Raw genomic sequence first — 13,957 nt, 5'->3', positions numbered from 1 at the left:
ATGTTCAAGTGAATCGATTATGCGATCCAGGCCGGAATGATTGACCACACGATCAAAATGTAATTAAGATTGATTTTGTATGGTGCTCGTAAATTACATGCTTATATATGATACGCTTATGTATTTTGTATTATGTATACAGAATAATATTAGACACACATGCAATCCAAATATACCTAAAATCATGTGCGCGCATTTACCTGCATGTGACATTTGCATACTAAATAAATGGCAAAAACAGTTTAGTTAACAAAATTCATGCTGCGGGAATGTGCAATTTCGCTAATACCGTTTCTCGATCCCGTCACAAGTTTTCCCGAAATTTTAAGGGACGAAAATCTAGACACGTCTAGACGCCAGACTTAATGTAGAAGGTACCGTCGAGACGCCTCGGATTAAGCGTCGTGACGCACAAATGGTTATAAGATGGCTAATAATAATGACTCTAAAGAAGCGAAGAGAAAAGTTTGGGTAGTTGTCTTATCCGAGAGATTTGCGAAAAACAAGACCACAGAATGTAGCGCAATTCTGTACAGAAAGCCGTCACGATAATGATTGTCTCACCCCCGTGCTCATGCTAATTTTAAGAACAGCATTTTCGGACGCATGCTGGGCATCCTAAATCAATATCCTAATCCTAAGACCATGCACTTAACTGCCGCTATGAGATTTCGTTTCTTTTCTTAATACTGTAAACTGGTAGCTACTGTAAAGCTACTGTAACCGAAAAAATGTTATTAAGGGTAACGTTGGTAGACAGTGATGATTTTCTATCCAATTATCAACACAATAGCAGAATATATAGTAAAATAAAAATACAGTATAAACAGTTTTCCGATAATCGCTTTCTAATAGATTATTAAGAACTTGTTTTGTCGTGAATTCATGCGCTTGGGTAGCTAGAACGAGGTATCAAACCTCTGAATTAATTTAATCGTACAAAATGTTCGCCGCCATCTGTATAAAGGCGTGGGTGTTTGATCTCATCCCTGTTTGCCTCATAGACGGCTTTATCATGCAAATATGGTATCGATACTCGATTGTAGTAACGATAAAAAGTAGATTTCTCAAAGTGCTACTGCGATATAACTAATAAAAGTGCCGAGAAAACCACAAGAAAACACGATGTCAATCTTGAAGCATCACAATAATATAAAACGCATAAATAAAACTCATCCTTTCTCTTATGTAGTGTACGTGCGAAAGTTATTTTTTAAGATAGTTTAAGATTTTTTTAAGATTATTATATAAATATATATCCAACATTATAAAACAATTTCATTTTTTTATATACTCTTCTTATAAATCATAGTAAAGTAAAAGTCTAACCTAAGTAAAGACAAAGTCTAGCAAAAAATATTTACAAGATAGCACGAATTATCATACACTATTATCAAAGACTAATTTGTAAAAGCGATAGTTGCGTATGATATATTTGGACAAATAAATGAAAAAGCAGCAAATATATAAGTTTTCGCTGTTAAATTTAATTTTACTTTTGCAAGATGCATACACCATAGCAAGTATAAAAATAATATCTATTGACGTTCCATTTCTGTTCGATTGCATATGCACTTATAATTCGTTTCGTCTAAAGAATAGTTTAAACAAAGCTATATTTGTCCTTCCTATTAAGAATAAGGAAAGACTAAAGAAATAGAAATCTTGTACTAAATGAAAATCCGATGAGCGGAGAATAACAAAATCCAAAGAAGCGGGAAACTTCCGGGGACTTCGCAGGTCTCTCCGTTTAATGGCTAAACAGAGCTGTTGTGGATTTTACCGTAATGGTTATCTCGCTGATCCGGGTATTCGTCTGGAGTCCGAAAATCGGATATTCGCAGGCTAAATTCGACTGGCCCGCTAAACACCATAAGACAGATCTTCTCGTCTTAGGATCTTGAAATCTTCAACCTGTGTCACCGCCTAAGTACATCCCTAGACCCGTAACAGGCTCGTAACGTAGATCCATATAGAGATACATCCGGCACAGCCCGCTATAAATGCCGTTCGTACACATTTACACGAGAGAGAGAGAGATAGTCTTCACTCCGTTTATCACACAAAAGTCAGCAGTTCTTGGAACTCGGTTTATCTGGCGCGCGGCGTGCCAGTCGACAAAGCTCGGTTGCGCCTCGGGGGCCAATAACGCGACGCCCCTGATATACAACCACAAAAGACAGCGCAAACCCCGTTTGCCACCCCCTTACCTCCGTCACGTGGCGACCTTCCCGTGTCTGCTAAATCGCGTTGTGTCATCCTCGAAAGGGATCCACCTCGTGGCGACGGGAAAAAACAGCGACAATCAGTCGTCTACGGAAATCTATCGCAAAGGATGCTTTCGCTGGGCGACTCTGATAAAAGCGAAGTGGAAGTAGACAAATAAGTCTGCGTGGTAATACGCTGCGGAGGCTTTAACGCATTCTGAGAAGGCACATCGTACTCGATCAAATCAACGATCGAGTGGCATTAGATCGCTAAAACTATGAGAGCTCAAGAGAGATTTCTATTTTCGTACGACGCTAATAAACTAATAAACTTCATGATTCAATAATTTTATTCGATATCAATGGGGATAATTAGCATTTTGATACCTTATACATTTATCTTACATATTATATATTTATCGTCATAATTATAATTGATGACTTCAGTTATCAATGAGATCAACGGTTCTTATTTTATATTCGTTTCTAATTACATCGTTTATGCTCACGTGCTGCCTTTTGAGCTCTTTATTCCCTCCTCGCCGTCGAAATCTAAACCACACGGATCACTTATCCGCGCTGGTCTTCGCCTCGTTTATCTCATAAAATTCAGTGATTCTTCGTTTCATCCGGCGGCAACAATACGCGGCATGGCCTCGGGGGCCAATAACGTCGTCCTTGATACCCAGTCTACCCCCTTAGAGAATCAGCGTTGAGATTTATTCCCCTTTCTGTTGCTGAAAGAGAGGAAGAGAATGAGAGTGAGAGTGAGAGAGAGAAAGGAAGAAAACTCGCATCAATTTGAGGCACGCATTAATCCCGTCGTGTTACACCGCTGGGTATTAACTTTGTTACTCACGTCTCTGTCATGTGTGTCTCGATCGATCATATAATTCCGGAAATGTGCGTACGGAACGATTAGTAGATCTGGCCGAGATGATACGGAGAGGCAATCGTCGAAACGACGCAACTATTCGCGAATATACCTACCCTCGAATATTTATCTACGCCGTTTATCTAACTCTCATTCCCCATCAAATGTTGGGGGTTTTATATAATTGACCATTGCGAAGTTCGGATCGAGAATCAGAGAGAAAGAGACAGCGACGCGTGAATACTCGTCGTGTGTTTTTCACTCATAAAATCAATTATGCATGCGCTTCGACGTTTACGGGCGATTCGACGACGACAACGCAAATTATTCCACCCTAATTTCACTTTTCCGCTCCCGGCAGTAGCGTAATCCCCGTCGATCAAAATTAAGTCTGTCGTTATAAAAATAAAAATAGAAGAAGAAAGATAACGACAAGCTAACGATCCGACACATCGGTGTAGCTGAGAAAGAACGGAATCGTCGCCTCGCGGTGTGCCTCGACGAGAATGCGCGCGCGGATGCGATCGGGACGTACGGGGCGATCTAACTTTTAACACTCACCGTTTCACGTCGGTTATGGACGTTGGTAATTCCCGTTGGGGTGGCGTTTGATCTCGGCGCCGGTTCGCCGAGCCCATTGTGAATTGTATCTGCTTCCTTTGCGCCCCGATTCCGCTCCACCTCGTCGCTTTCCGCGCCGCCGCGAGCTGCGCGAGAGCCGCCTCTCTTTTGCAGATTTAATGCCGCCTATTGTAGGGCACCAGTGATGTCTTGCATACCTTCCTTCCACCCATCTCCTTCCTGCATCGCTGTCATTCCTCTCCTTTCGTCGCTTCTGGTGAAGCGCCGTTTATTCGTCCTCCTCGTATCCATGATGTAACAATTATGAGTTATCACCCCTGCACGAAGAGATCGCCAACGTCAAAGGGATACCTGCCTTCCCTGTCCATCTCCCTTTTCCCGATCACATCTATCCGGATAAACGAACAAAAGTGATTTTGCCGAGACGCGGTTTCTCTTAACATTAATGCTGGAAAAATTATTTTTCAAGCAAAACACTGAAATGAGATACAATTTGATGTGTAAAGACATCTTGAGTAACCCTTACGCTTAAACGAATTGTGGTAGTTAGTATCATAATATTTAAATTGATATCAAAGATAACATTCAAGTCGTATGAAGTCAAGTCAAGTCTTCTTAGAAAAAATGATATACAGTCCCGTCGATCTAATTAATACATAATTAATAAAAAAAATTAATACCTGCCTTCCAAATAATATAATAGTAAAGAAGTACCTCCGCTTAGACAAAAGGCAGACCGCGAATTAATACGCGCGTAAAAAACAGATAAAAGGATGGTAATAATGACACGTTGAATCTGAGCCTGAAAAATAGAAAATACGGAGTCTCGCATGCAAAAACGCTCGAAGGAAACACGCGGGCAGACATACAGGAGATCGACAAAGAGGAGAGATCGGGCGCAACGAACGCCGACTGCCACGTCGCTGCTAAATAAACTGAAGCCTCCTCTCTGGTACAGTAGTCCGGGGGATGAGCAGGAAGGGGGTTACTGCACACCCCGGCGTGACTGCGGGGATTTTATTAACTTCTGCACAACGGCGGCGCGCCGCGCATTTCGCTCTCGGAGTAGAGAGAAAACGGAGCAGACCTCGACCCCAACAAACAGCCAAATAAAGAGATAGTAATTATTGTGTTTGTGCCCGGTTTATTTCTTTGCCGCTGGCTCGTCCCTCGAAACGGCTCCCTCTCGTCGCGCCGACGTCTCTTCGCATCACAACGCCCATTTTTATCAGACCGCTGTGCGTCACCTCACACGAAACGTCGAGGTAATTCTTTCATTTCTCGTCGGTTTGCTCTCGCACGGCATTTATTACGGATGGACGAAATGTCGATCCGTAAGTTGGACGGGGTTCAGACAAGTGAGGAGACGTGATGTTGAAACGAAACATTGCAAGACATTTGACGGAATCCACTGTTAATTGAGCGAAACTCGACAAATCTTCATTGAGAGAAACGTGCGAAGAGAAAAGAACTCGATGGGGACTCCGTGACTAAGAGAACTTTTTCGTTGCCAGAATTAAATTGCCGTGCAAGATTGGACGAGACCGGGCAGGACATGTTATATTAGACACCGACATCGAAACACTCGGAAGTCCGATCGGGACCATCGGCTTTGATCCGTTATGCGGACACAGCATCACGCACGTGGCTGAATACTCCCCATCCTCGGTACCGCGCCGACTCCGGCGTCCTCTTCGCCTCTCTTTGCAGCCGCCACCCGCTACCGTCGCCTGCCCTCCCTTCGCATTCACGGGGAATTCCAAATGATCGCGAAATAACCGCTCACTTATATCAATTCACTGGCTGCTCTTTATAAAGGGGCATTCACGCGTGCCACAGACGATCCTGCGCCCCTACGCACGTCGAGAGAGCTCTTACTACCTTTCTCTCTCTCTCTCTCCATCCCCCACGTCCCAACGGTGGATTACGAAACAGACGTATAAAGGTATCGTCTGCGAACTCGTAGTATCATGAAAAACGTCGATTTCGATTTTTTCAAGTTTTGATAATTATTAAAAAATAGTAATATTTTATACTGATGATATTTACAATTTTCCTGATTTAGGATTCATTTCAGTTTCTTCGAGAAAGAGACTGAGGATCTGCTCGCGCCTTGGGCCTTCAAAGACTACAATCCGTCACTGTCTGCACCGTCTCTTCTTCCTGCTCTTTTGGTGGACGATAGATGGTCCTTCTCTCTTCTTTCAGCGCGTAATCCCCGAAATGATCAAGCCCACTCGACGACCATCATCGGCCCCGGCGCTTCTCCTCCCTTTTTTCCCGTGCTCGTTCGGTCTCCTTTTAGTCGCGCGGAGTAACAACGAATCATCCTAGTCAATTATCTCGAACGCGTCCGACGTCGCTCTCTCCATTGTCGCATGCTAATTGCCCTTTGAAGCATGCGAAATTGCCGCGGTGAGTCCTATTAAATTACGATTACGTGGATTGAATCGCTTGATTTGGCCTCTTTCCAATATTCTCAAGTGAAGTATTGCAACACACACGATCAACGTATAGATTTAATAATAATAATAAATCATATCTGAAGCTGCAGAGCAATAAAATCTTTAAATAAGCAAAACTTATTACATCACTGTGATGTTGAAGGTGTGAAATCACAATTCCGATAGAGTGACACGTCGGAAGTAGCAAGAACAAATAATGTCACGTCGACATTATATTCTGCGGTAGAAATATTCAGTTCACTTATTTACTAGTTCCAAATTTCGTTGTTTAAATCAATTAAGATACTATACAGTACAGAATTTTTTTATCCTAAAGCTTTAATCAAAACCAACTTTTTAATTCTAAATCACATTTTAACTGTAATTGTAAATAATTGCAAAATCGCGTAACCTGGAACAGATGCAAGAAACACGGGAGGACATCGGAAGCGGATACCCCAGAAAGCGAGCGCGTTCTTCAGAAACCAGGATATCCGGTCACTGTACTTACGAATGACATTTTGCAAGATTGGTCGATGCCTTTTAGCGGCTTAATCGGACAGGATAGAAGCAGAATCCGCGAACGCCGATTATGCGTTTGGGGGAACTAGCCGATGGAGAAAGCAGAAGGCGGAGGATCTCTCGGCCACTCGACGAGAGGGGATGATCGTTCTCGAAGGGATTTCTCCGGCGGGTGACGCCGCAGTGCGCGATTCGGGAGACAATGGCCAGAAGAATGGGGAGGAAATATAATTGAGCGATTTGAGACGCCGTCGCGGGCGTGGTAAGGGGGTGGAGGGGGTGGGGACAGAGGTAGAGGGAGACAGATCCGGCCCGATAAAGTATAATTATTTTCCGATAGAGTGGAAATTATTCGGGAACGAGCGCCGAGCCATTGACGATATTCATACTTTTATTAAACGCGCGCGGCTCTCTGACCGTCCCTCCTCGTCCCCCTCTTACTCCAGTCAGCCGCCTCTACCCCCGTCCTCGAATACTTTTCCGTTTCAACACTTACCTCGAGATGCAATATTACACATGGCGCAAAAACTTTTGAGTCAGGCGCACCGTTTCGATGAACGATAATTATCTTGCTCTTGATCTTCACGCATTAGCAGATATCAAGCTTTGCATTAAAGTCAGGATATCGCCCGCAATTACTCTTACGGTTCTTTGAATATTCGTAGTTTTCTCCGTAATTTTTCATGTTTAATATTTATCCAATATTTTTCTTACAGGCATTATAGTATTTTATATTGTTAATTAATGCATATTACTGCATATTAATTTCCGACCTAAAAAGTGGGAGAGCTTAAAACATATTCACGAAGTAAATGTGATTCTTCTTAATTAGCGTGTGCGCTAAAACTCGCTTGAGTTGCACGAAAGTAAAATGGAAAGACCGTTGCGCGAACGGTGAAGGAACGTAATTTTCGAGGTAACAGCGAGATAGCCCGGAGTACCTCGGCCGGGAGATTTTTCCTCAAAGCAGTCATAATGTCTCGCGAGAACGCGCCCCGCATCCGTTTTGCACAGTATCTTACTTTATAAAGGTACACGGACCCCGCCCTGCTGATGACACGTTGATAATGATACTCCGCAGCTATTCACGAGCGAGTAACATTGTTAACTTTGCGATACAGGAGGGCAGGGTGCGCCAGGGAGAAGGTAGGGAGGGTAACATCACGGGGGTGGCGTGGTGGGACGGCGCGAGCGGAGAATGGAAGGAAGAGGGATAAAGCAGCACAGAGAGAAAGCGAGATCTCGCCCATTGTAAGGCAGGGGATGATAATAGGTTGACATCTGCACTCAGCAGCTCCGGTTCTAGCAGCTCGTTGGAAACGCAATTAATATTCGTAATTATGCCACATCCCCCACCTACCGCCCTCGGTCGTTCCTCCTCCCTCCCGTTCCTCTCCTGCCACGACCGGGGAGAGCCCGTCTCTTACTCCTTCGTTACCTTCGTCCTCCTGTCGAAGAGAACGAGATTTAACGAGATAAGTTGTCATCGCGATATCTGTCCTCTTTTATCTTTCTTTTTGCTCTGTTTCATTTTTATCTTTTTATTGTGTCAGCTGCTAAGAAAAATCCGACGATGGTTTCGTCGTAAACGGAACAGATTCGCGCCGGACGGTCGCCCTCGGGGTTTTCATCTTTATTACCTAGCAATGTGATTGAAATAATTACGAACGAACAAATTATTGAGGAATAAACAAGATAAACAAAGCACGTGGAGCACAGTGATTTCTGTCTGACTAGTTAACTGGTATCTCTTGCTTCTCTTTGCATTGCAGTTAACATATATGTATTGTACACTTGTAGAGATGAGTTAAACGATATATCAGTGTGTGTAAGTTTTTTTAGGATTTCAGTATAAAATATAAACGGATTCTATTAAGATTCCGTATTCCATTGTTATCAAGTTAGCATTAACTATTATTAGCTTACGCCACTTTGCAGCATGCATAGTTAACCCCGCATTTATATATAGCGGAAAAACTTGAAAAAAGAATTTGCTAAAGAAAATTGAGGCTAAATAGAGAAAAGGGATAACATGATATAAAAAGTACTCCCCAGGATATACCCCGATACCACGCTTGTGAAAGGACTGACCGTCGCTCATAATAATGGATAATGTATATGGAATTTATGTGCGGCGTTGAGGTAGCCCTCCATCCTTCCACCCTTCTAAAAACTGTCATGTTCAGTGCACCACCTGCCATCTGACCTAATTGCGGACGCGGGGAGCAAACGTCAAAGTGTCGAAAGTTTGCAAACGCGATTTCGACTCTTTTCTCTTCAGCAGTCTTTTTTCTTTTTTCTTAACTCTTTTTTCTTCTTCTTTTTATGTTATATTAAGTACATATTATCTATATTGTATTGTATTTATTTTATTATCTGTATTATCTTCCTTTATGTTTCATTCAGAACTCTATTATATAACTTTCCATATTATATAGCATTTATTTTATCATTTGTATTATTTTATTTTACATTACTCAAAATTCCCTTATGTCACTTTTCAGTTATTGGTTTTATTGTAACAAACAATATAGTCTTGCGTATGTAACGAGAATTGTTATATTCATCAACTGCATTTCTGCGTAATGCGGAGTCGATTAATGGCGTAACCATTACCGAAAAGGAGCGTGAATGAAAAAACGAGAGGCTCGGCCTACGATGAGCGGACTCCGCTCGCGGAATAAAGATCATTGCGGCAATTCGCGCTGCCGTGGATAGCGAGATCTGACATGCGTTTCGTTTTTCGTTACGCTATCCGCTCTGTTGCTGCAAAATATATAATCCCGCGCGAGAAGGCAGAGGGGACGATTCAATGGGGCGGAAATTACGCAACGGAATTCGCGACTTCTCGTCCACCTAAGCCCCCCGCCCGCTGTCCAAATAGAAAATGGATTAAGAGCATCGAGGTACAGTTTCGAAGCGGAGTCGTAGATATTATCGGTAATAGCGCAATTATGATAATGGCGGGTAATTCTGCACAAAATTCAGATAGAGAGCAAGAGAGGGAGAAAGAGAGAGAGAGCGAACAAGAGAGCGAGAGAAGCCGGGTGACTGAGGACGAAGGAGCGTTTCAGGGAAAGAGACAGAGACGGAGAGGCAGGGAGAGAGGGAGGTAAACGGGCGAACTGAGACTGCTAATGAAGGAAACAGTTAGATTCAAACGGCCTCCAATAATTATCCTGCCAGCCATCCATATTATAGTCACGACAATGCACGAAATTGTTCACACTTCCCTTGACAGTACGTCTAACGCTCCGTAGTTCCTGAACGCTGGCTGGAAGGGATGACTGCGAAAAGGGGCGAAGCAGCGCCCCGCTATTCTCGGATTCTTACAATTAGAATCCGACACGTAGAATAGATGTCGTATCACCCGGGGATGCACTTATCAGTGTGCATCACCAAGGGAAGAAACGAAAAAGTACTCGATCACCCCGCGATTATGGACACATTTCAGAGTTAATGCGCGCCGGTCAACCCGGCGCCCCGTTTTAAAATCGAAGCACGCCGACAAAGGGGGTGACACAGAGTCACCGCGTTACTCTCCAGCGTGCGTCGTGGCTGCGTACCTCCCGGGACCGGGGGGTGGAAGAGAAATGCACGTAGTCGTGGCGATGAATGCCCGCCGAACGATCAGTACGTACCCGGCGAATTCACGTCATTTAGGATTGAACCTCGAGGCCGGAGCGAAGCACGGTCTCGCGGAGTTGATGTGTTGATATTAGTAGAGCTAATTTGATAGTTTAATCAATTTCCGTAAGCCGACGGGAGTTTAATAGTGATGTCATCATTTTCAACGGGGCACAATGAGGTTAATCTCGCTCGACGAGCTAATATTCGGAGAGTTAATAGAGTTTCAAATGCAGGCAGGGCCGTTATTTGCCCGCATCCGTTTGCGAGCGTGCTACACGTACGTCGAGGTATCGCGGAGCAATGAAAAAAGGATAAACCCGGGCCCCCGCGTAGCTGGAAGATTTCAATCGTAATGACGTATCGTGATGCGATCCGCATGATGATTCGCCGCGTTAAATCGTTGAGCCAGAATCGGCAGAAATGAAGGCTTGACTAACATCAGCTTTCATCCGTAATTATCTCGGAGTAACATGAATTCTTGCTTTTCCCTCCTCGCAACGTGACCCGGTCGCCATAAAATCAAGAATAGAATTGATTTTTTTAAGAGTATAAAAGATAAGAATAGAATTGATTTTTTAAGAGTATAAAAGATAAATAAAAGAATCTAAAAGAAGTAGTACAGCGGTAATACATTTTCTCGAAAATCTCAATGTAAAATTTATTATATTACGTGTTGGCGATGATACCCTGCGTAATGCAATTTATTTTGCTGTATATATAACTTTTAAGTAAAATAATTAGAGCAGACACGTTTCTCAAAAATATATTGCACTAAATCTGCCTAAAGAATAATGTCGTTCAGTAAAATAAAACAGATTTGGATGTGAAAAGTATTGTATCTAAACGATATCACTAGCACAATGGAGCAATTACAGTGATAAACATTAATGACAGATATATATACCTACATAAATGCAAAAAAGTTTAGTACAGATGCAATGCATATACACGGTGCGATTTTTCGGCAGACGGTCAAGCGAAAATCCGCGCGGCAACGTACGCTTAAAAGTGGCCGTAGAGCCGGCGGATTACGGGGGGGAGAATTAAAGATTCGCGGGTGTATTTCGCAGTTTTCGTTCGAGCGGCCCTGGGGATGGAGCGAATCCCCGAGCGGGCATATTAGGTGGAGGCACGCAGTTAGGCAATAACCGCTGTCAATAGAACCCGGCCTCTCCTCCTCTCCTGAAGTGGCACCCACTCGAAAACGCTACTCGCTAAATTAGGTAGGTAATATGGGTTTCGTTTCATTTGCGAGCAAACTTTAATAAACGCTAAAATTGCGTAAAAGAGCAAGGTTTTCAGACGGGTGAATCGGAGTCGGGTTGATCTCTCGTTGACGGAGACGGTACATATATATATGTACAAGTATACCGCGGGGTTAAAACCACTGCGTGAAATATTTATTCGTGATCGTATTACACATTTTATTAGACGGTAAATACGAGTGTGGAGATGGCTCGAGAAATGATCAAATAAGATTGAAATAGAAAAATGAAAAAAGAAAATTAACATTTCTGTATAAACATAATGCAAGAAAACATATCTATCATTTATATCTATCTAAATAGTAAAATAAATAACGTAGCGAACTGTTCAATATTAAGATATTTTAGGATATAAACAAGCAGAAAGAAAAATTATACACTTTGTTTTACAAGTCTAATCTTCATCAGTCTTTTCTTAAGGGGATCCTGGAGTCGTCTGTATTACCGACGGAATAAATGAGTTTTTTAAATAAATCTTTTCATTGGTTGCGCAGAATAAAAAGTCCTTTTGCACGATGAAAGAAATCCTTTTGATATCAAGGATCTAATCTTGTGCTCTGTTGGCACGCTTGGCCATGATTGCAGACGTGTAATGTTCAAAGAAATGAATCTTTTTTATTACACTCCTAAATTCACTTCTAAAAGCATCCTCGTATTTGTTTATTGTGTCCCCAGTATGGATAATAGTCATTTCGTATGTACACAGTGCCAAATTTTTATTGTTGTACGACATTCGCCACAAGCTCATAAGATAACTGTAATTTTCGATTTTTTTCCCCGCTTGGAAAGTAAAGTCTTGTTTTCCACACTATATTATTGTGTGTACTTTCATCGTGCAAAAGGATTTTTCATCTGTGAATTTAATAAAGAGATCCATTGTTTGAAAAATCACTAATTTCGTCGGTAATACAGACGACTTCAGGATCCCCTTAACTTTCCTTTACATCCGGCAAGATTCAACAAGATCTGATACAATCAATATCGTTTGATTAAAACCAGACTTATATTTGAAAAATATAATGATTTATGTCGATACTTAATCGATTCTTCAAATTATTGTTATTCCATAGCATATGTTATTTAATTTTGTTTAATAATTTAATTTTGTTATGCAGCATGATGCAGATCTCGTTGTGTACTAATATCGATTTTCATTCTATTGTTACCAACAGTAAAAATAAACCAAAATAATCTAATGTATAATCTCAAAAATCACAAAATGCAATAAAAATGCATAATACGTTTACAATTACATTAAAATTTATTATTAATGTATAGATAAAATCGGATATGTATGACGAGATGTTACACAACATGCGGATCGTTCGATTAAATCGACGAAAATATATATATTGTCTTGTTGAATTTTATTCAACAATTCTGATTTTAAGAATAAAGGAATTATAAAAAATCATAAAACGTGATAAAAGTGCACAAAATATTTATATCTGTTATAAATATATTGATAAGAAAGAGAACATGATGAAAAATGTGTATCGCGCGGATTGACTAAAATATGTATAACTTTATTTCACCATCTGAACATCGAGATGATTGCCAGTTAGCAATTTGAATGATTTGCTGGCGAAAGTAATAATTTCTATAGTAAAATATGTATGTTTTGTACTAAAAATGTAGCAATCTTTTATTTTCAGAATAAAAGGTGAAGCCTAAGAAAAGATTTGACGCAATAAAAGTATATAGGACAACTTGAATTTACTTTATATTAATTATTGCTGTCACGTAGAATAGAATGTGATAATGGAAGGATGCGTGCCATGTGAATGCCGAGGCGTTGGAAATTAAAGTTTTAAAAGCAGGAGAACATGTGAGGGGAAAAGGTAGCATAAATTCACAAGCTCTGTCGGTAACAGTATTGATGGTAATTGCTCTGGCGGTACTGCAGCACTAGATGCAATAATATAAAACTTCTTATAGCCAAACTGTGAACATTTATTTCTAATATTTTCTTGCATCCAGTAAAAAATGCTTTAATACCGAGCGACTCACGCCGTCTTATAGCATTTTATGCATATGACTTCAACATGTGTAGCGATGATTCAAATTTGTAATCTTGGAAAATGAAAATGGAAAATGGAAAGGAAAATGAATTTTTTGAAAAATAAGTTTGATATGCGTGCTTAAATACAAAATTGAAAGCTTTCTTATTATTCCTAAAAATTTAAGCATTTTTATAAGGGATTGAGTGAAAAGAATTATAAAAATGTTAGATTTTTCAAAAATCTAATATCTTTACAAAGCACATCTTAAAAGCCAAAAGACTATTCTTTAAAACTTTTTTTATATCTCTCATTGCTCTCGCGTTATTCGATTAGAAAGAAGCACAAGCAATGGTTTTTAATTCATTAATACGAAATTAACTCATGAAATACGTGTATTTTATTTTCAGCTATATTTAAATGACAATTGGAA

The sequence above is a fragment of the Ooceraea biroi genome, chromosome 2 (assembly GCF_003672135.1).
Source record: "Ooceraea biroi isolate clonal line C1 chromosome 2, Obir_v5.4, whole genome shotgun sequence".
NCBI classification, from domain to species: Eukaryota; Metazoa; Arthropoda; class Insecta; order Hymenoptera; family Formicidae; genus Ooceraea; species Ooceraea biroi.
Note: the sequence above shows the minus strand (reverse complement) of the source record.